The sequence below is a fragment of the Vipera ursinii genome (assembly GCF_947247035.1).
Source record: "Vipera ursinii genome assembly, chromosome: 2".
Classification (NCBI taxonomy): domain Eukaryota; kingdom Metazoa; phylum Chordata; class Lepidosauria; order Squamata; family Viperidae; genus Vipera; species Vipera ursinii.
This window is the reverse complement of record NC_139513.1, coordinates 154,014,225-154,036,737: the sequence shown is the minus strand read 5'-3', so window position 1 is coordinate 154,036,737 and position 22,513 is coordinate 154,014,225. Positions and strand designations below refer to the sequence as shown.

Here is a 22,513-nt window from a genome sequence, read left to right as displayed (position 1 = left end):
CTTTTTCACCTCCTGGGCACAAAAATCCCTCACCCCGGCATCCGAAATTTACTAGCCCGGACACCAAAAAATGCTTGATTTTTAAAAAGTATAAAAAACACCATTTTTAAGCGTGAAATTAAACCCCGAATGTAATTCTGGCATCCGTTTTTACATTTGTGTCAACAACGAAATATTCACCTCCTAGGCAAATAAAATCCCTGACCCCGGCATCAGTAATTTTCTTTCCTGGACACCAAAAAATTCTTGATTTTTAAAATCTATGAAAAAAACCATTTTTAAGGATGAAATTAAAACTCGAATCTAATTCTGGTGTCTGTTTTTACATTTGGGTCAAAAAAAATTTACCTCCTGGGCACAAAAATCCCTTACTCCAGCATCAGGAATTTTCTTCCCAACAAAATCTTGATTTTTAAAAATTATGATAAACACCATTTTTAACGAAGAAATTCAACCCCAAATCTCATTCTGGTGTCCGTTTTTACATTTGGGTGGAAAAAAAAATTTCACCTCCTGGGCACAAAAATCCCTGACTCCGGCATCAGGAATTTTCTTCCCCGGACACCAAAAAATTCTTGATTTTTAAAAGCTATGAAAAACATCATTTTTAAGAATGAAATTCAAGCCCGAATTTCATTCTGGTGTGCGTTTTTACATTTGGATGGAAAATAATTTCACCTCCTGGGCACAAAAGTCCCTGACTCCGGCATCAGGAATTTTCTTCCCCGCACACCAAAAAAATCTTGAATTTAAAATCTATGAAAAACACCATTTTGAAGGACGAAATTCAACCCCGAATCTCATTCTGGTGTCTATTTATACATTTGGGTGGAAAAAAAATTTCACCTCCTGTGCACAAAAATCGCCAGGACTTAAAAACCTGGTTTTTTGAATTGTCTGGCCTGGACTTTGGGATTTTAAATTAAATTAAATAAAATTAAAGAAATTTGAAATTTGAAATTTGAAATTTGATATTTGAAATAATTTGAAATAATTTGAAAATTGACATTTGAAATTTGAAATTTGAAATTTGAAATTAGAAATTAGAAATTTGCCTTGCCTTGCCTTGCTTTGCCTTGCCTTGCCTTGCCTTCGGCATTAGGAATTTTCTTCCCCGGACACCAAAAAATTCTTAATTTTTAAAAGCTATGAAAAACACCATTTTTAAGAATAAAATTCAACCCCGAATCTCATTCTAGTGTGCGTTTTTACATTTGGGTGGAAAAAAAAATCACCTCATGGGCACAAAAATCCCTGAATCCGGCATCAGGAATTTTCTTCCCCGGACACCAAAAAAATCTTCATTTTTAAAAACTATGAAAAACACCATTTTAAAGGACGAAATTCAACCTCAAATCTAATTCTGGCATCCGTTTTTACATTTGGGTCAAAAAAAATATTCACCTCCTGGGCACAAAAATCCCTGAATCCGGCATCAGGAATTTTCTTCCCAACAAAATCTTGATTTTTAAAAATTATGATAAACACCATTTTTAAGGAAGAAATTCAACCCCGAATCTCATTCTGGTGTCCGTTTTTACATTTGGGTGGAAAAAAATTTTCACCTCCTGGGCACAAAAACCCCTGAATCCGGCATCAGGAATTTTCTTCCCCGGACACCAAAAAAATCTTCATTTTTAAAAACTATGAAAAACACCATTTTGAAGGACGAAATTCAACCGCAAATCTAATTCTGGCATCCGTTTTTACATTTGGGTCAAAAAAAATATTCACCTCCTGGGCACAAAAATCCCTGAATCCGGCATCAGGAATTTTCTTCCCCGCACACCAAAAAAATCTTGATATTTAAATGCTATGAAAAATGACATTTTTAAGGACAAAAAGCAACCCCGAATCTCATTCTGGTGTCCGTTTTTAGATTTGAGTCAGAAATTTTTTTTCACCTCCTGGGCACAAAAATCGGCATAAGGAATTTTCTTACCCAGACACCAAAAAAATCTTGATTTTTAAAAGCTATGAAAACACCATTTTTAAGGATGAAATTCAACCCCGAATCTCATTCTGGTGTCCGTTTTTAGATTTTCGTAAAAAAAAAAACATTCACCTCCTGGGCACAAAAATCCCTGACTCCGGCATCAGGAATTTTCTTCCTCGCACACCAAAAAAATCTTGAATTTAAAATCTATTAAAAACACCATTTTGAAGGACGAAATTCAACCCCGAATCTCATTCTGGTGTCTATTTATACATTTGGGTTGAAAAAAAAATTCACCTCCTGGGCACAAAAATCGCCGGGACTTAAAAACCTGGTTGTTTGAATTGTCTGGCCTGGACTGAGGGATTTTAAATTAAATTAAATAAAATTAAAGAAATTTGAAATTTGAAATTTGAAATTTGAAATTTGAAATAATTTGAATTTGAAATTTGTGAAATTTGAAATTTGAAATTTGAAATTTGAAATTTGAAATTTGAAATTTGAAATTTGAAATTTGAAATTTGAAATTTGAAATTTGAAATTTGAAATTTGAAATTTGAAATTTGCCTTGCCTTGCCTTGCTTTGCCTTGCCTTGCCTTGCCTTCGGCATTAGGAATTTTCTTCCCCGGACACCAAAAAATTCTTAATTTTTAAAAGCTATGTAAAACACCATTTTTAAGAATGAAATTCAACCCCGAATCTCATTCTAGTGTGCGTTTTGACATTTGGGTGGAAAAAAATTTCACCTCCTGGCCACAAAAATCCCTGACTCCGGCATCAGGAATTTTCTTCCCAACAAAATCTTGATTTTTAAAAATTATGATAAACACCATTTTTAAGGAAGAAATTCAACCCCGAATCTCATTCTGGTGTCCGTTTTTACATTTGGGTGGAAAAAAAAATTTCACCTCCTGGGCACAAAAGTCCCTGACTCCGGCATCAGGAATTTTCTTCCCCGCACACCAAAAAAATCTTGAATTTAAAATCTATGAAAAACACCATTTTGAAGGACGAAATTCAACCCCGAATCGCATTCTGGTGTCTATTTATACATTTGGGTGGAAAAAAAATTTCACCTCCTGGGCACAAAAATCGCCGGGACTTAAAAACCTGGTTTTTTGAATTGTCTGGCCTGGACTTTGGGATTTTAAATTAAATTAAATAAAATTAAAGAAATTTGAAATTTGAAATTTGAAATTTGAAATTTGAAATTTGAAATTTGAAATTTGAAATTTAAAATTTGAAATTTGAAATTTGAAATTTGAAATTTGAAATTTGAAATTTGAAATTTGAAATTTGAAATTTGAAATATGAAATTTGCCTTGCCTTGCCTTGCTTTGCCTTGCCTTGCCTTGCCTTCGGCATTAGGAATTTTGTTCCCCGGACACCAAAAAATTCTTAATTTTTAAAAGCTATGAAAAACACCATTTTTAAGGAAGAAATTCAACACCGAATCTCATTCTGGTGTCCGTTTTTACATTTGGGTGGAAAAAAAAATTTCACCTCCTGGGCACAAAAATCCCTGACTCCGGCATCAGGAATTTTCTTCCCCGGACACCAAAAAATTCTTAATTTTTAAAAGCAATGAAAAACACCATTTTTGAGAATGAAATTCAACCCCGAATCTCATTCTGGTGTCCGTTTTTAGATTTGGGTGGGAAAAAAATTTCACCTCCTGGGCACAAAAATCCCTGACCCCGGCATCAGGAATTTTCTTCCCCGCACACCAAAAAAAGCTTGATTTTTAAAAACTATAAAAAACACCATTTTTAAGCGTGAAATTCAACCCCGAATGTAATTTTGGCGTCCGTTTTTACATTTGGGTCAAAAAAAATGTCACCTCCTGGGCACAAAAATCCCTGACTCCGAAATCAGAAATTTAGTTGCCCGGACACCAAAAAATGCTTGATTTTTAAAAAGTATAAAAAACACCATTTCTAAGGATGAAATTCAACCCCGAATCTCATACTGTACTCGGTTTTTACATTTGTGTCAAAAAATCTTTTTCACCTCCTGGGCACAAAAATCCCTCACCCCGGCATCAGAAATTTACTAGCCTGGACACCAAAAAATGCTTGATTTTTAAAAAGTATAAAAAACACCATTTTTAAGCGTGAAATTAAACCCCGAATGTAATTCTGGCATCCGTTTTTACATTTGTGTCAACAACGAAATATTCACCTCCTGGGCACAATTTTCTTCCCCGGACACCAAAAAACCTTGATTTTTAAAATCTATAGAAAACACCATTTTTAAGCATGAAATTAAACCCCAAATCTAATTCTGGCGTCCGTTTTTACATTTGAGTCAAAAAAAAAATGTTCACCTCCTAGGCAAATAAAATCCCTGACCCCGGCATCAGTAATTTTCTTTCCCAGACAACAAAAAATTCTTGATTTTTAAAAACTATAAAAAACACCATTTTTAAGCGTGAAATTCAACCCTGAATGTAATTCTGGTGTCCATTTTTACATTTGGGTCAAAAAAAAAATTCACCTCCTGGGCACAAAAATCCCTGACCCCGGCATCAGAAATTTACTAGCCCGGACACCAAAAAATTCTTGATTTTTAAAAAGTATAAAAAACACAATTTTTAAGCATGAAATTAAACCCCGAATGTAATTCTGGCATCCGTTTTTACATTTGGGTCAAAAAAAATGTCACCTCCTGGGCACAAAAATCCCTGACTCCGAAATCAGAAATTTACTTGCCCGGACACCAAAAAATGCTTGATTTTTAAAAAGTATAAAAAACACCATTTCTAAGCATGAAATTCAACCCCGAATCTCATACTGGACTCGGTTTTTACATTTGTGTCAAAAAATCTTTTTCACCTCCTGGGCACAAAAATCCCTCACCCCGGCATCAGAAATTTACTAGCCTGGACACCAAAAAATGCTTGATTTTTAAAAAGTATAAAAAACACCATTTTTAAGCGTGAAATTAAACCCCGAATGTAATTCTGGCATCCGTTTTTACATTTGTGTCAACAACGAAATATTCACCTCCTGGGCACAAAAATCCCTCACCCCGGCATCAGGAATTTTCTTCCCCGGACACCAAAAAACCTTGATTTTTAAAATCTATAGAAAACACCATTTTTAAGCATGAAATTAAACCCCAAATCTAATTCTGGCGTCCGTTTTTACATTTGAGTAAAAAAAAATGTTCACCACTTAGGCAAATAAAATCCCTGACGCCGGCATCTGTAATTTTCTTTCCCGGACAACAAAAAATTCTTGATTTTTAAAAACTATAAAAAACACCATTTTTAAGCGTGAAATTCAACCCCGAATGTAATTCTGGTGTCCATTTTTACATTTGGGTCAAAAAAAAAATCACCTCCTGGGCACAAAATCCCTGACCCCGGCATCAGTAATTTTCTTTCCCGGACACCAAAAAATTCTTGATTTTTAAAAACTATAAAAAACACCATTTTTAAGCGTGAAATTCAACCCCGAATGTAATTCTGGTGTCCATTTTTACATTTGGGTCAAAAAAAAAATTCACCTCCTGGGCACAAAAATCCCTGACCCCGGCATCAGGAATTTTCTTTCCTGGACACCAAAAAATTCTTGATTTTTAAAATCTATGAAAAAAACCATTTTTAAGGATGAAATTAAAACTCGAATCTAATTCTGGTGTCTGTTTTTACATTTGGGTCAAAAAAAATTTACCTCCTGGGCACAAAAATCCCTTACTCCAGCATCAGGAATTTTCTTCCCAACAAAATCTTGATTTTTAAAAATTATGATAAACACCATTTTTAACGAAGAAATTCAACCCCAAATCTCATTCTGGTGTCCGTTTTTACATTTGGGTGGAAAAAAAAATTTCACCTCCTGGGCACAAAAATCCCTGACTCCGGCATCAGGAATTTTCTTCCCCGGACACCAAAAAATTCTTGATTTTTAAAAGGTATGAAAAACATCATTTTTAAGAATGAAATTCAAGTCCGAATTTCATTCTGGTGTGCGTTTTTACATTTGGATGGAAAATAATTTCACCTCCTGGGCACAAAAGTCCCTGACTCCGGCATCAGGAATTTTCTTCCCGCACACCAAAAAAATCTTGAATTTAAAATCTATGAAAAACACCATTTTGAAGGACGAAATTCAACCCCGAATCTCATTCTGGTGTCTATTTATACATTTGGGTGGAAAAAAAATTTCACCTCCTGGGCACAAAAATCGCCAGGACTTAAAAACCTGGTTTTTTGAATTGTCTGGCCTGGACTTTGGGATTTTAAATTAAATTAAATAAACTTAAAGAAATTTGAAATTTGAAATTTGATATTTGAAATAATTTGAAATAATTTGAAATAATTTGAAATTTGAAATTTGAAATTTGAAATTTGAAATTTGAAATTTGAAATTAGAAATTAGAAATTAGAAATTTGAAATTTGCCTTGCCTTGCCTTGCTTTGCCTTGCCTTGCCTTGCCTTTGGCATTAGGAATTTTCTTCCCCGGACACCAAAAAATTCTTAATTTTTAAAAGCTATGAAAAACACCATTTTTAAGAATAAAATTCAACCCCGAATCTCATTCTAGTGTGCGTTTTTACATTTGGGTGGAAAAAAAAATCACCTCATGGGCACAAAAATCCCTTACTCCGGCATCAGGAATTTTCTTCCCAACAAAATCTTGATTTTTAAAAATTATGATAAACACCATTTTTAAGGAAGAAATTCAACCCCGAATCTCATTCTGGTGTCCGTTTTTACATTTGGGTGGAAAAAAAATTTCACCTCCTGGGCACAAAAACCCCTGACTCCGGCATCAGGAATTTTCTTCCCCGGACACCAAAAAAATCTTCATTTTTAAAAACTATGAAAAACACCATTTTGAAGGACGAAATTCAACCGCAAATCTAATTCTGGCATCCGTTTTTACATTTGGGTCAAAAAAAATATTCACCTCCTGGGCACAAAAATCCCTGACCCTGGCATAAGGAATTTTCTTCCCCGGACACCAAAAAAATCTTGATTTTTAAAAGCAATGAAAAACACCATTTTTGAGAATGAAATTCAACCCCGAATCTCATTCTGGTGTCCGTTTTTAGATTTGGGTGGGAAAAAAATTTCACCTCCTGGGCACAAAAATCCCTGACCCCGGCATCAGGAATTTTCTTCCCCGCACACCAAAAAAATCTTGATATTTAAATGCTATGAAAAATGACATTTTTAAGGACAAAAAGCAACCCCGAATCTCATTCTGGTGTCCGTTTTTAGATTTGAGTCAGAAATTTTTTTTCACCTCCTGGGCACAAAAATCGGCATAAGGAATTTTCTTACCCAGACACCAAAAAAATCTTGATTTTTAAAAGCTATGAAAACACCATTTTTAAGGATGAAATTCAACCCCGAATCTCATTCTGGTGTCCGTTTTTAGATTTTCGTAAAAAAAAAACATTCACCTCCTGTGCACAAAAATCCCTGACTCCGGCATCAGGAATTTTCTTCCCCGCACACCAAAAAAATCTTGAATTTAAAATCTATGAAAAACACCATTTTTAAGAATGAAATTCAACCCCGAAACTCATTCTAGTGTGCGTTTTTATATTAGAGTAAAAAAAAACATTCACCTCCTGGGCACAAAAATCCCTGACTCCGGCATCAGGAATTTTCTTCCCAAGAAAATCTTGATTTTTAAAAATTATGATAAACACCATTTTTAAGGAAGAAATTCAACCCCGAATCTCATTCTGGTGTCCGTTTTTACATTTGGGTGGAAAAAAAAATTTCACCTCCTGGGCACAAAAATCCCTGACTCCGGCATCAGGAATTTTCTTCCCCGGACACCAAAAAATTCTTGATTTTTAAAAGCTATGAAAAACATCATTTTTAAGAATGAAATTCAAGCCCGAATTTCATTCTGGTGTGCGTTTTTACATTTGGGTGGAAAATAATTTCACCTCCTGGGCACAAAAGTCCCTGACTCCGGCATCAGGAATTTTCTTGCTTTGCCTTGCCTTGCCTTGCCTTCGGCATTAGGAATTTTCTTCCCCGGACACCAAAAAATTCTTAATTTTTAAAAGCTATGTAAAACACCATTTTTAAGAATGAAATTCAACCCCGAATCTCATTCTAGTGTGCGTTTTTATATTAGAGTAAAAAAAAACATTCACCTCCTGGGCACAAAAATCCCTGACTCCGGCATCAGGAATTTTCTTCCCAAGAAAATCTTGATTTTTAAAAATTATGATAAACACCATTTTTAAGGAAGAAATTCAACCCCGAATCTCATTCTGGTGTCCGTTTTTACATTTGGGTGGAAAAAAAAATTTCACCTCCTGGGCACAAAAATCCCTGACTCCGGCATCAGGAATTTTCTTCCCCGGACACCAAAAAATTCTTGATTTTTAAAAGCTATGAAAAACATCATTTTTAAGAATGAAATTCAAGCCCGAATTTCATTCTGGTGTGCGTTTTTACATTTGGGTGGAAAATAATTTCACCTCCTGGGCACAAAAGTCCCTGACTCCGGCATCAGGAATTTTCTTCCCCGCACACCAAAAAAATCTTGAATTTAAAATCTATGAAAAACACAATTTTGAAGGACGAAATTCAACCCTGAATCTCATTCTGGTGTCTATTTATACATTTGGGTGGAAAAAAAATTCACCTCCTGGGCACAAAAATCGCCGGGACTTAAAAACCTGGTTGTTTGAATTGTCTGGCCTGGACTGAGTGATTTTAAATTAAATTAAATTAAGTTAAATTAAAGAAATTTGAAATTTGAAATTTGAAATAATTTGAAATAATTTGAAATAATTTGAAATTTGAAATTTGAAATTTGAAATTTGAAATTTGAAATTTGAAATTTGAAATTTGAAATTTGAAATTTGAAATTTGCCTTGCCTTGCCTTGCTTTGCCTTGCCTTGCCTTGCCTTCGGCATTAGGAATTTTGTTCCCCGGACACCAAAAAATTCTTAATTTTTAAAAGCTATGAAAAACACCATTTTGAAGAATGAAATTCAACCCCGAATCTCATTCTAGTGTGCGTTTTTACATTTGGGTGGAAAAAAATTTCACCTCCTGGGCACAAAAATCCTTGACTCCGGCATCAGGAATTATCTTCCCTGGACACCAAAAAAATCTTGATTTTTATAAACTATGAAAAACACCATTTTGAAGGACGAAATTCAACCCCAAATCTAATTCTGGCATCCGTTTTTACATTTGGGTCAAAAAAAATATTCACCTCCTTGGCACAAAAATCCCTGACCCTGGCATCAGGAATTTTCTTCCCCGGACACCAAAAAAATCTTGATTTTTATAAACTATGAAAAACACCATTTTTAAGGAACAAATTCAACCCCGAATCTCATACTGGCATCCCTTTTTACATTTGAGTCAAAAAAAATATTCACCTCCTGGGCACAAAAATCCCTGACCCTGGCATCAGGAATTTTCTTCCCCGGACACCAAAAAATTCTTGATTTTTAAAAGCTATGAAAAACATCATTTTTAAGAATGAAATTCAAGCCCGAATTTCATTCTGGTGTGCGATTTTACATTTCATTGGAAAATAATTTTACCTCCTGGGCACAAAAGTCCCTGACTCCGGCATCAGGAATTTTCTTCCCCGGACACCAAAATAATCTTGATTTTTAAAAGCTATGACACCATTTTTAAGCAGGAAATTCAACCCCGAATCTCATTCCGGCGTCCGTTTATAGATTTGGGTGGAAAAAATTTTTTCACCTCCTGGGCACAAAATTCCCTGACCCCGGCATCAGGAATTATCTTCCCCTGACACCAAAAAAATCTTCATTTTTAAAAACTATGAAAAACACCATTATGAAGGACGAAATTCAACCGCAAATCTAATTCTGGCATCCGTTTTTACATTTGGGTCAAAAAAAATATTCACCTCCTGGGCACAAAAATCCCTGACCCTGGCATAAGGAATTTTCTTCCCCGGACACCAAAAAAATCTTGATTTTTAAAAGCAATGAAAAACATCATTTTTGAGAATGAAATTCAACCCCGAATCTCATTCTGGTGTCCGTTTTTAGATTTGAGTCAGAAATTTTTTTTCACCTCCTGGGCACAAAAATCGGCATAAGGAATTTTCTTACCCAGACACCAAAAAAATCTTGATTTTTAAAAGCTATGAAAACACCATTTTTAAGGATGAAATTCAACCCCGAATCTCATTCTGGTGTCCGTTTTTAGATTTTCGTAAAAAAAAACATTCACCTCCTGGGCACAAAAATCCCTGAATCCGGCATCAGGAATTTTCTTCCCCGCACACCAAAAAAATCTTGAATTTAAAATCTATTAAAAACACCATTTTGAAGGACGAAATTCAACCCCGAATCTCATTCTGGTGTCTATTTATACATTTGGGTTGAAAAAAAAATTCACCTCCTGGCAACAAAAATCGCCGGGACTTAAAAACCTGGTTGTTTGAATTGTCTGGCCTGGACTGAGGGATTTTAAATTAAATTAAATAAAATTAAAGAAATTTGAAATTTGAAATAATTTGAATTTGAAATTTGTGAAATTTGAAATTTGAAATTTGAAATTTGAAATTTGAAATTTGAAATTTGAAATTTGAAATTTGAAATTTGAAATTTGAAATTTGAAATTTGAAATTTGCCTTGCCTTGCCTTGCTTTGCCTTGCCTTGCCTTGCCTTCGGCATTAGGAATTTTCTTCCCCGGACACCAAAAAATTCTTAATTTTTAAAAGCTATGTAAAACACCATTTTTAAGAATGAAATTCAACCCTGAATCTCATTCTAGTGTGCGTTTTGACATTTGGGTGGAAAAAAAATTCACCTCCTGGGCACAAAAATCCCTGACTCCGGCATCAGGAATTTTCTTCCCAACAAAATCTTGATTTTTAAAAATTATGATAAACACCATTTTTAAGGAAGAAATTCAACCCCGAATCTCATTCTGGTGTCCGTTTTTACATTTGGGTGGAAAAAAAAATTTCACCTCCTGGGCACAAAAATCCCTGACTCCGACATCAGGAATTTTCTTCCCCGGACACCAAAAAATTCTTGATTTTTAAAAGCTATGAAAAACATCATTTTTAAGAATGAAATTCAAGCCCGAATTTCATTCTGGTGTGCATTTTTACATTTGGGTGGAAAATAATTTCACCTCCTGGGCACAAAAGTCCCTGACTCCGGCATCAGGAATTTTCTTCCCTGCACACCAAAAAAATCTTGAATTTAAAATCTATGAAAAACACCATTTTGAAGGACGAAATTCAACCCCGAATCGCATTCTGGTGTCTATTTATACATTTGGGTGGAAAAAAAAATTCACCTCCTGGGCACAAAAATCGCCGGGACTTAAAAACCTGGTTTTTTGAATTGTCTGGCCTGGACTTTGGGATTTTAAATTAAATTAAATAAAATTAAAGAAATTTGAAATTTGAAATTTGAAATTTGAAATTTGAAATTTGAAATTTGAAATTTGAAATTTGAAATATGAAATTTGCCTTGCCTTGCCTTGCTTTGCCTTGCCTTGCCTTGCCTTCGGCATTAGGAATTTTCTTCCCCGGACACCAAAAAATTCTTAATTTTTAAAAGCTATGAAAAACACCATTTTTATGGAAGAAATTCAACACCGAATCTCATTCTGGTGTCCGTTTTTACATTTGGGTGGGGAAAAAAATTTCACCTCCTGGGCACAAAAATCCCTGACTCCGGCATCAGGAATTTTCTTCCCCGGACACCAAAAAATTCTTAATTTTTAAAAACAATGAAAAACACCATTTTTGAGAATGAAATTCAACCCCGAATCTCATTCTGGTGTCCGTTTTTAGATTTGGGTGGGAAAAAAATTTCACCTCCTGGGCACAAAAACCCCTGACTCCGGCATCAGGAATTTTCTTCCCCGCACACCAAAAAAAGCTTGATTTTTAAAAACTATAAAAAACACCATTTTTAAGCGTGAAATTCAACCCCGAATGTAATTCTGGCGTCCGTTTTTACATTTGGGTCAAAAAAAATGTCACCTCCTGGGCACAAAAATCCCTGACTCCGAAATCAGAAATTTACTTGCCCGGACACCAAAAAATGCTTGATTTTTAAAAAGTATAAAAAACACCATTTCTAAGGATGAAATTCAACCCCGAATCTCATACTGGACTCGGTTTTTACATTTGTGTCAAAAAATCTTTTTCACCTCCTGGGCACAAAAATCCCTCACCCCGGCATCAGAAATTTACTAGCCTGGACACCAAAAAATGCTTGATTTTTAAAAAGTATAAAAAACACCATTTTTAAGCGTGAAATTAAACCCCGAATGTAATTCTGGCATCCGTTTTTACATTTGTGTCAACAACGAAATATTCACCTCCTGGGCACAAAAATCCCTCACCCCGGCATCAGGAATTTTCTTCCCCGGACACCAAAAAACCTTGATTTTTAAAATCTATAGAAAACACCATTTTTAAGCATGAAATTAAACCCCAAATCTAATTCTGGCGTCCGTTTTTACATTTGAGTAAAAAAAAATGTTCACCTCTTAGGCAAATAAAATCCCTGACCCCGGCATCAGTAATTTTCTTTCCCGGACAACAAAAAATTCTTGATTTTTAAAAACTATAAAAAACACCATTTTTAAGCGTGAAATTCAACCCCGAATGTAATTCTGGTGTCCATTTTTACATTTGGGTCAAAAAAAAAATCACCTCCTGGGCACAAAAATCCCTGACCCCAGCATCAGTAATTTTCTTTCCCGGACACCAAAAAATTCTTGATTTTTAAAAACTATAAAAAACACCATTTTTAAGTGTGAAATTCAACCCCGAATGTAATTCTGGTGTCCATTTTTACATTTGGGTCAAAAAAAAATTCACCTCCTGGGCACAAAAATCCCTGACCCCGGCATCAGGAATTTTCTTTCCTGGACACCAAAAAATTCTTGATTTTTAAAATCTATGAAAAAAACCATTTTTAAGGATGAAATTAAAACTCGAATCTAATTCTGGTGTCTGTTTTTACATTTGGGTCAAAAAAAATTTACCTCCTGGGCACAAAAATCCCTTACTCCAGCATCAGGAATTTTCTTCCCAACAAAATCTTGATTTTTAAAAATTATGATAAACACCATTTTTAACGAAGAAATTCAACCCCAAATCTCATTCTGGTGTCCGTTTTTACATTTGGGTGGAAAAAAAAATTTCACCTCCTGGGCACAAAAATCGCCAGGACTCCGGCATCAGGAATTTTCTTCCACGGACACCAAAAAATTCTTGATTTTTAAAAGCTATGAAAAACATCATTTTTAAGAATGAAATTCAAGCCCGAATTTCATTCTGGTGTGCGTTTTTACATTTGGATGGAAAATAATTTCACCTCCTGGGCACAAAAGTCCCTGACTCCGGCATCAGGAATTTTCTTCCCCGCACACCAAAAAAATCTTGAATTTAAAATCTATGAAAAACACCATTTTGAAGGACGAAATTCAACCCCGAATCTCATTCTGGTGTCTATTTATACATTTGGGTGGAAAAAAAAATTCACCTCCTGGGCACAAAAATCGCCAGGACTTAAAAACCTGGTTTTTTGAATTGTCTGGCCTGGACTTTGGGATTTTAAATTAAATTAAATAAAATTAAAGAAATTTGAAATTTGAAATTTGAAATTTGAAATTTGATATTTGAAATAATTTGAAATAATTTGAAATTTGAAATTTGAAATTTGAAATTTGAAATTAGAAATTTGCCTTGCCTTGCCTTGCTTTGCCTTGCCTTGCCTTGCCTTCGGCATTAGGAATTTTCTTCCCCGGACACCAAAAAATTCTTAATTTTTAAAAGCTATGAAAAACACCATTTTTAAGAATAAAATTCAACCCCGAATCTCATTCTAGTGTGCGTTTTTACATTTGGGTGGAAAAAAAAATCACCTCATGGGCACAAAAATCCCTGACTCCGGCATCAGGAATTTTCTTCCCAACAAAATCTTGATTTTTAAAAATTATGATAAACACCATTTTTAAGGAAGAAATTCAACCCCGAATCTCATTCTGGTGTCCGTTTTTACATTTGGGTGGAAAAAAAATTTCACCTCCTGGGCACAAAAACCCCTGACTCCGGCATCAGGAATTTTCTTCCCCGGACACCAAAAAAATCTTCATTTTTAAAAACTATGAAAAACACCATTTTGAAGGACGAAATTCAACCGCAAATCTAATTCTGGCATCCGTTTTTACATTTGGGTCAAAAAAAATATTCACCTCCTGGGCACAAAAATCCCTGACCCTGGCATAAGGAATTTTCTTCCCCGGACACCAAAAAAATCTTGATTTTTAAAAGCAATGAAAAACACCATTTTTGAGAATGAAATTCAACCCCGAATCTCATTCTGGTGTCCGTTTTTAGATTTGGGTGGGAAAAAAATTTCACCTCCTGGGCACAAAAATCCCTGACCCCGGCATCAGGAATTTTCTTCCCCGCACACCAAAAAAATATTGATATTTAAATGCTATGAAAAATGACATTTTTAAGGACAAAAAGCAACCCCGAATCTCATTCTGGTGTCCGTTTTTAGATTTGAGTCAGAAATTTTTTTTCACCTCCTGGGCACAAAAATCGGCATAAGGAATTTTCTTACCCAGACACCAAAAAAATCTTGATTTTTAAAAGCTATGAAAACACCATTTTTAAGGATGAAATTCAACCCCGAATCTCATTCTGGTGTCCGTTTTTAGATTTTCGTAAAAAAAAAACATTCACCTCCTGTGCACAAAAATCCCTGACTCCGGCATCAGGAATTTTCTTCCCCGCACACCAAAAAAATCTTGAATTTAAAATCTATTAAAAACACCATTTTGAAGGACGAAATTCAACCCCGAATCTCATTCTGGTGTCTATTTATACATTTGGGTTGAAAAAAAATTTCACCTCCTGGGCACAAAAATCGCCGGGACTTAAAAACCTGGTTGTTTGAATTGTCTGGCCTGGACTGAGGGATTTTAAATTAAATTAAATAAAATTAAAGAAATTTGAAATTTGAAATTTGAAATTTGAAATTTGAAATAATTTGAATTTGAAATTTGAAATTTGAAATTTGAAATTTGAAATTTGAAATTTGAGCTCAACACACCCACACGCACCCAGTCTAATTGTTTGGGCTTGCAGAAATTCCCCACTTCCCCCCTCCCATTCTTGTGGCAATCAAGAACGAGCAAGATGGCTGCAGCCAGTTTCATTGTAGTTGACACTTTGCTTTTCTGCCTTTTAAAATACAGAGCAGACACATTTTTCTCCTGATTAGCTGAGAAGAGCTAAGGTTTTTGTAAGAAGCTGAGTGTATGCGTGAATCCAGCCCTCTTGGAATGGGCCAGGCCTGTGGGAAGTGGATCCACTCCACCATGCAAAGGGAACAAAACACAGGCTACACTTGAGGGACAAAGATTGGCAAGAATCGAGGCATGCAGGCCATCTGAAGTTCAGAACAAGAGAAGATACGGCGGGTACGCTGGCGGCAAGGGAAAACAATGGCAACACCAAAGTCAAGGAAGAGAATGACAGATAGGACACATTACACTTAAAGAAAGCTATGCCAGCTTTCCATTCAAAGAAACCCACCTCCCCCGTCAGAGTCCAACACATAAAGAGAGGAACCCCCGATCGCCCGCTGAACCACTTTCCCAGTAGCGGCCAGACTGCAGCCTCCGCTCTGTTCTCTGCTCTCCTCCATCTCAATTGTTCTGGGCACCAAGACAATAATGGAAGGAAACAAATTCTTCATCAGGCATGTCAAATCTCTTTCTCAGGGTTCCTCCCTAGCAGCAGCTGCATACAGGTAACTCCATCTGCAACGATCTAGGGGGACCCCTTTCCTTCATCCCAGAAACACGCAGGTGTAATGTCTTCTGAGCAGGATGACTCCAGCTGAATACATTTTCTCTGTAAATTGTACAAAACAGCCTAAATAAGTAAAAACAAAAGTTACTCTCAGGATTTCTCAAGGAGGTACAGCTTGGGGAACTACACTAGCCTCCTCAGCTCTACCTCTCTCATAGGAACACCAACTGATGCAGTGTCCTGGTGGAAAAAGACAAGCTTGCTATGGGTTTGAGGGGCCGGTATTTACATCACCAGTCCAGTTGTGCCCATTAAGAAATGTGACTCAAATCACCCACTCCTTACCTCTAAACTCCAAGCTCTCACTGTCCCACTGCACAAATGAAAACACGGTCATCTTGGTATTTCTTTTCCAAAAGAAAGGTCTTCGCAGAAGGGCTCTACGTGCATCCATCGAGCAGCCTAATTCTAGAAAGTGGGAGAAACAGGTGGTTACAGACTGCTTCTTGTCCCAAAAGAGGGCTAAAGACAAATGCAAAACAGCTACTGAAGTTGACCCTATGCTCAGAAAAAGTGTGAACTGAATAGGACCCAAAATATTGGAACAATTCTGTGTTTCATTAGTCACTAGCTTGCCGCAAAGCTACTCAACTACTTGTCCTATCTCTTTGTTTTGGATTTTGTTGCTAAAATGACCCCTGGAGGTCTTTCTAAATCTCTCCTCTGGCCAAAAACTAAAGCATCAGGCCCATAGGAGAGGGCCTTTTCTGCACAGCTATCGGACTGGCCAACAGGACCCTGGAGAGCAGCTCTTTGCCCAACCCTCAAAGGATTTAAGAATAGGGTAATCGTACATCTCTTTGACAGAGCTTCAATCTGAAACTTATTCCCAAAGCTTAATTTGAGCTAATTTCAATGGCATAACGGTGCTCCAATTTTCAATTGGTATTTTTATCGAAGTAAGCACCTTGATGATTTAAAAAAACAAAAGTACTGGTGCTGCAGGCACAGTTATGGCTACATTGCTGTTTTTTATGGTATAACTGTAGGCAGCAATTAACCTTACAGTGATTTTCAAAGTTTAGGTTATATTTATTCCTATTGTTTAGTACACTAAGGTTTAAGGTATAATCTATGTTTATAGTTATTTCTAATTTTATATTTGTACATTTCTAAGTTGCTTTATGTTTATCCAGCTTTTGTTTCTTTTACCATCTAAGTGCCTCAAAAAACACTGACATGTAATCTATAAATAACAATGCAATTAAAATTGCTCTTGAAATTACAGAAGAGAATCATTCCAAAATCAAAAGCTCGGCAAAAGAGATGCATTCCTACCTTGTCCCTAAATACCTGAAAAGTGGGGCCCATGAACACCACCTGGCAGGCACACCAAAGGGCCCTTTGCAGTAGACAGCAAAACTCTGTAACTGGGGTGTGGGAAGAGATTTCAAAAGATCCATCCTGCTATTTCCCACCAAAACTACAATACTTAGAGTGGTGGCAAATCGCAACCTCACACCGTATTTTCCACTCCATGTTGCAGCTTTTAGTTGGCTCCCAACCTTATTCAATTTCCATCCCCCATCACTTTAAAAGAAAAAAGCCTGAACCTAAGGGAAACTGGGAAAGAAAGAAAGACACCCCAAAATTCCCCATTGACTACTTATCCGGTTTCCTGAGTTCCTTTGTAACAGCCTGCAGGACAGGTCACCATCCAGCAGTGCTTCTTTCCCCAGGGCTGATTCCAAAAGACTGAAGGCCTTTACAGCTGAAGACCATCCAGCAGGCCTTTACAGGACTGGCCCCACCCTTCTGCCTGGCCCACACCCACTAGATCAGTGAATGCAGCTGTGAGTGGGGGAAATTAGCAAAATTGCAAGCCAGACTCTGCAAAGACTCAAGTCTCCTGTTGCCTTGAGTGACCAGCTTTTTCTTCTGGTATAACTGAGCAGAGGGCAGGCTGTTTCTTGTAATCTGGAGAAAAAGGCAAGGAGGACTCTCCTGCCCTTCCTAGCCCTGACTCCCTTTGGACAAAGCTCTACAAAGTTCTACAAAGTGAGATGGGCATCAAACAAATCTAATAAATAAATACATTCCATTAGTTTCAGCTTCTTTTGTCACATCCATTTCACCCCTACTTTAAATAATAGTGAATGCAGCTGTGACTGGGGGAAAGTAGCAAAATTGCAAGCCAGATTCTGCAAAGACTCAAGTCTCATGTTGATCCAAAAGACCCATTAGGGCTTATTTTCAGTGATGTCTTATGTTTTCATGTACAGGAGGAGCCAGCCCCGCTCTCCAAGCAGCAGATGGAGGCAGAGGCATGGGGGAGAGGAGGAGTTGCCGCCACCCACATCTCCTGCGATTCAAAGGTGAAGCATCACTCCCTGTTTTAAGCTCCACCTTTCACTGGTGTTTTGGAGCTATCCTGTTGCATTGGCAACGAGTGTTGCTACTGCTTGGTTTCAGTGACCATGAATTCTTCCTTCGTTCAGGGTTGGAAACTCTGCTCCTTCCTTCCTGCCATTCGGCAGTGAACGCTGGTCCCCACTTTCTCGCCATCCTGTATGGCCCCATGACTCCCTTCTTTCTCCTAGAAATGGCAGCCCCGTTTTCTGCTGCTTCTCCTCCCGGTGTTGTGTCCTTCCTTTGTATGGAAGGATGCTAAGCTCTGGGAAAACTGCGCCAGCTGGAGCTAGGCAAGGAAGGCCAGGCTCCCCTTCCCCTTGAGATTTTGCATGGAGAAGTGGATCTGCTTCCTGTAGGGTTGACCTTGGCACCTGCATCTGTTGGCAAACACAAGAGCTTTGCTCTTTTTCTACAGGGTCTTTGAAATTTCCCCCTCCCCTTTGTGTCAGATGGGACCAATTAAATTAGAACTCTGGGGCTAGAGGTTTCCTCAAAGAACATGCTTATTGGTTAACAAAGTATCAGCACAGTCAAAAGTGAAATCAAGCCTGAAATTCCCTCCAACTGTATTTTTGTGGATCCCCCTAGTTCTTACTAATTTTACTATTTTTGATGGTTCTCTTCTCCTAACTAGTAGGAACTCATTGGGTTACAAAATTTGGCCATTTGGCAGAGACACCACACGACTTGAAGACAAAGATGAGCACCTCTAACTTATCCAAACTTGGGGAAAAAAGGCTCCTGTGCTCCAGCTTCGACTTCTGCAAGCCCAGTCTACCAGAAACCAATTACTACAATGTTACAACAGGAGAAGATTGATACTCAACAGAAGGAAACCCAAGCAATTTTACGAGCAATCTATGATGCTAACGCTGACCAGTCTGCTACAACAACTAAAAATCATGAAGAGTTGAAAAGTGACAAAATGAATCAAAAAATTAATAATATAGACTCCCAACTGGAAAACTTCAAAAAGATGATTGCAGAAAACCAATAAAGAATCCAAAAAATGGAACATAAGTCAACTAAGGTTGACCAGAAACTAGAAGACCTGAAAGATGAAAACCAAAAATTGATGCAAATAAATGGAGATCTGGAAGAATTGTTGGCGGTCATAGAAATGGAGCGAGCATCATATTTTCTAAGATTTCAAAACATACAAGAAGATAAGGAAGAGGATCTTTTATAACTGATAACAGAGTTACTGGCAGACGTATTAGGATTAGGGAGGTCACAGATGGAAGGGGAAGTTGACCAGGCCTAATGTGTCAACTCCAACTATTTCTAGAAGCAACAAGGTGCCCAGAGAAGTGCATGTCAGATTTTTAAAAAGAGCTACAAGAGATGAGATCCTGAGAAAAGTAAGAGAGGAACTGTTGATATATAAAGAAAAAGGAATTGTGGTTCTTAAGCAAATCCCTAGAAGGATAAGAGGCTCACAGAGACTACCAATTTCTAACTAAGAAATGTTGAAAAAGGAGTGAACTTTAGATGGCTGATTCCAGAAGGGATTTTAATCTATTGAGATACGAAAAAATACAGACTGGATACACCACTTAAAGCAGACATGTCAAACACAAGGCCCGGGGGCCGGATCCGGCCCGCAAAGTGGTTTCATGTGGCCTGCGAAGCCATCCTGGAAACAGTGAGGGAACGGCCCCCGCTGCCTTGGTCCTGGCCCAGAGATCCTCCTTCTGCCAGAGACCCTCAGATCTGTCCCACTCCTGCCCAGGCCCCCATAGGCACCCTTGATGCGAACGATGTAGAGCTGGCCATGCCCACCCAGTAGGCCATACACACTCTAGCCACGCCCACCCAGTAGACCACGCCCACCCAGGCCATACCCACTCGGTCCCTTGAGGGCAACCGCAATGCTGATGTGGCCCTCAATGAAATTGAGTTTGACACCCCTGACTTAAAGCATTGGAGTTCTTTGACAGCCACAGAACCTTTCTGGGTGAGAGATGACTTGGAACCCAATAAACAAGACGAAATGCCAGTTGAAGGTGAGGCCGACCAATGAGTGAGAGAAGAGAAGAGAAGAAACTCTTATTCAGAAGAAAGCACAAGACCAAAAGATCAGAGACAAATAAGATTGACTAGAAGATTAAGACCTAGATATAATTGAAAAAGATGGAGGAGACTGGGATCTTATCAATAAACATCAATGGCTTAAACTCCCCCTCAAAAAAGAGACATTTTTTACACGTTTACAAAAATTAAAAATGGACATAATTTGTCTTCAAAAAACCCATATTAAGAGGCAACATATCAAAATTTTAGAACAACCAAAAATTTGCAAACTCTACTTTGCATTGTCATCTCAAAAAAAAAAAGAGGAGTAGCCTTTTATATTAAAGAAAAGATGAGTCCCAAACAAATTTATGCAGATGAAGAGGGGAGAATTCTAATGTTTGAAATCATGATGGACCATAAGCAGATATTAATGATTGGAATATATGCACCCAAAGATAAACAAGAACAATTTTATCTTGAACTATATAAGAAAATATTAGACTTAAACTACCAAAACGTTTGTATATTGGGAGACTTTAATGTTATAGTGGATGGAACTTTGGATTATAAAAGTGCCAAGCAAGGAAGGAAAGGAGGAAATTTACTACCTAAAGCATTTTCAAAAATGATAGAAGAATTCAGTATTTTAGATATATGGCAAGAGAAAACCCAGAGAAACTACAATTTTCATTTTACTAAAATAGACACAAATCACGGTCAAGAATCAACATGATATGGATTTTGTTGGACTTGAAACTGATGATTCAAGAAGCGGAAATTGAAACCAATGACTGGGCAGACCACAATCCAATAAAAATGACTTGGAAAGGAATTAAGAAGAAGCCTAGATGGTCTCTAAACAAATCGATACTGAAGGACAAAGAATTCCTACAAATAGCGACAAAGGAAATGGAATTTCTCTTTAAAATAAACAAGAAGGAAGAAACATCACTCCAAAATCTTTGGGACACTGCTAAAGCATATTTTAGACGCCTGGCCATAACTTATATTGCCAAGAAGAGTAAAGAAAAGAAAGAACTACAGCGTACAGTGAATCCTGTAAGCATAGCTACGCACGCTGTATGCGGACGCTGTGCAGCGTACAGGAAATAGCCGGCGCCGCTGTATGTATACGCTGTACAGCGTATATAGTGGGCATAGCCGGCGCTGACTAAGCTTCCAGTTTTCTTTTTCTTTTTTCTTTTTTTATTAAGTTTTTCTTTTTTCCTTCTATTTTTCCCTTTTTTCTTTTTCTTTTTTTCTTCTTTCATTTGCTTTTTCTCTTTTTTTGTTTCTTTTTACTTTTTCCTTTTTTCTATTACCTTTCCTTTTTTCTTTTTTAATTTTCTATTTCTTTTTTCTTTTTCATTTTATTGTATTAATTTTTGTTTTTCCTTTTCCTTTAGCTTTTTCCTTTTTTTCATTTCCTTTTTTCTTTTTCCTTGTTTCTTTTTTCTATTACCTTTCCTTTTTTCTTCTTTTTCATTTTCTTTTTTTTTCTTTTCTTTTTCTTTTTTCCATTTTCCTTTTTTCTTTTTCTTTTCTTTTCCTTTTTCCTTTTCCTTTTTCTGTTTCTGTTTCTTTTTTCTTCTTTCTTCTTTTTCTTTTTTTCCTTTTTCTATTTTCCTTTTTTCCTTTTTTCTCTTTTTGCTTTTCTTTTTCCTTGTTTTTCTTTTTCTTAATTTCTTCTTTTTATTTTTTCCTTTTCTTTTTCTTTTTTATTTGCTTTTTTGTTTTTTGTTTTCTTTTTTCTTTTTTCCTTTGTCCTTTGTCCTTTTTTCTTTTTTCTTTTTCCTTTTCTTCTTTTTTTATTTGCTTTTTGTTTTTATATTTTATTAATTTTTTCCTTTTTCTTTTAACTTTCCTTTTTCCTTTTTTCTTTTTCCTATTAATTTTCCTTTTCTTTTTCCTATTTTTTTCATTTTCTTTTTTCCTTTTCCTTTTTCCTTTTTTCCATTTTTTTCTTTTCTTTTTTCCTATTAATTCCCTTTTTTCTTTTTCTTTTTAATTTTCTTTTTCTTTTTTCTTTTCCTTTCCTTTCCTTTTTCCTTTTCCTTTTCCTTTTTTTCCTTTTTCCTTTTCATTTGCTTTTTTATTTTTTTCCTTTTCCTTTTCATTATTCCTTTATTTTCTTTTTTCTTTTCTTTTTCCTCTTATTTTTTCTTTTTCTTCTTTCTTTTTTCTTTTATTTATGTTTTCACTTTTTTCTCCTTTTTCATTAATTTCTTCTTTTTCCCTGTTCCTTTTTTCTTTTTTCCTTTTCCTTTCCCTTTTTCACTTTACACTTTTTCATTTCCGTTTCCTTTTCCTTTTCCTTTTTCTTCTTTCATTTGCTTTTTCTTTTTTCTTTTCTCTTTCCTTTTTTCCTTT

At 36.3% G+C, this 22,513-nt stretch overlaps 1 long non-coding RNA gene across 1 annotated transcript; it reads right to left on the bottom strand.

Moving 5' to 3' along the window:
- Positions 1-15,006: 15,006 nt before the first annotated feature.
- Positions 15,007-22,194, bottom strand: LOC310636627. The gene is made up of 3 exons (XR_014491755.1): positions 21,606-22,194; positions 16,061-16,183; positions 15,007-15,817 (listed from the first exon to the last, which is right to left on the bottom strand). It is a non-coding gene; the product is annotated as an uncharacterized lncRNA (long non-coding RNA).
- Positions 22,195-22,513: the final 319 nt, after the last annotated feature.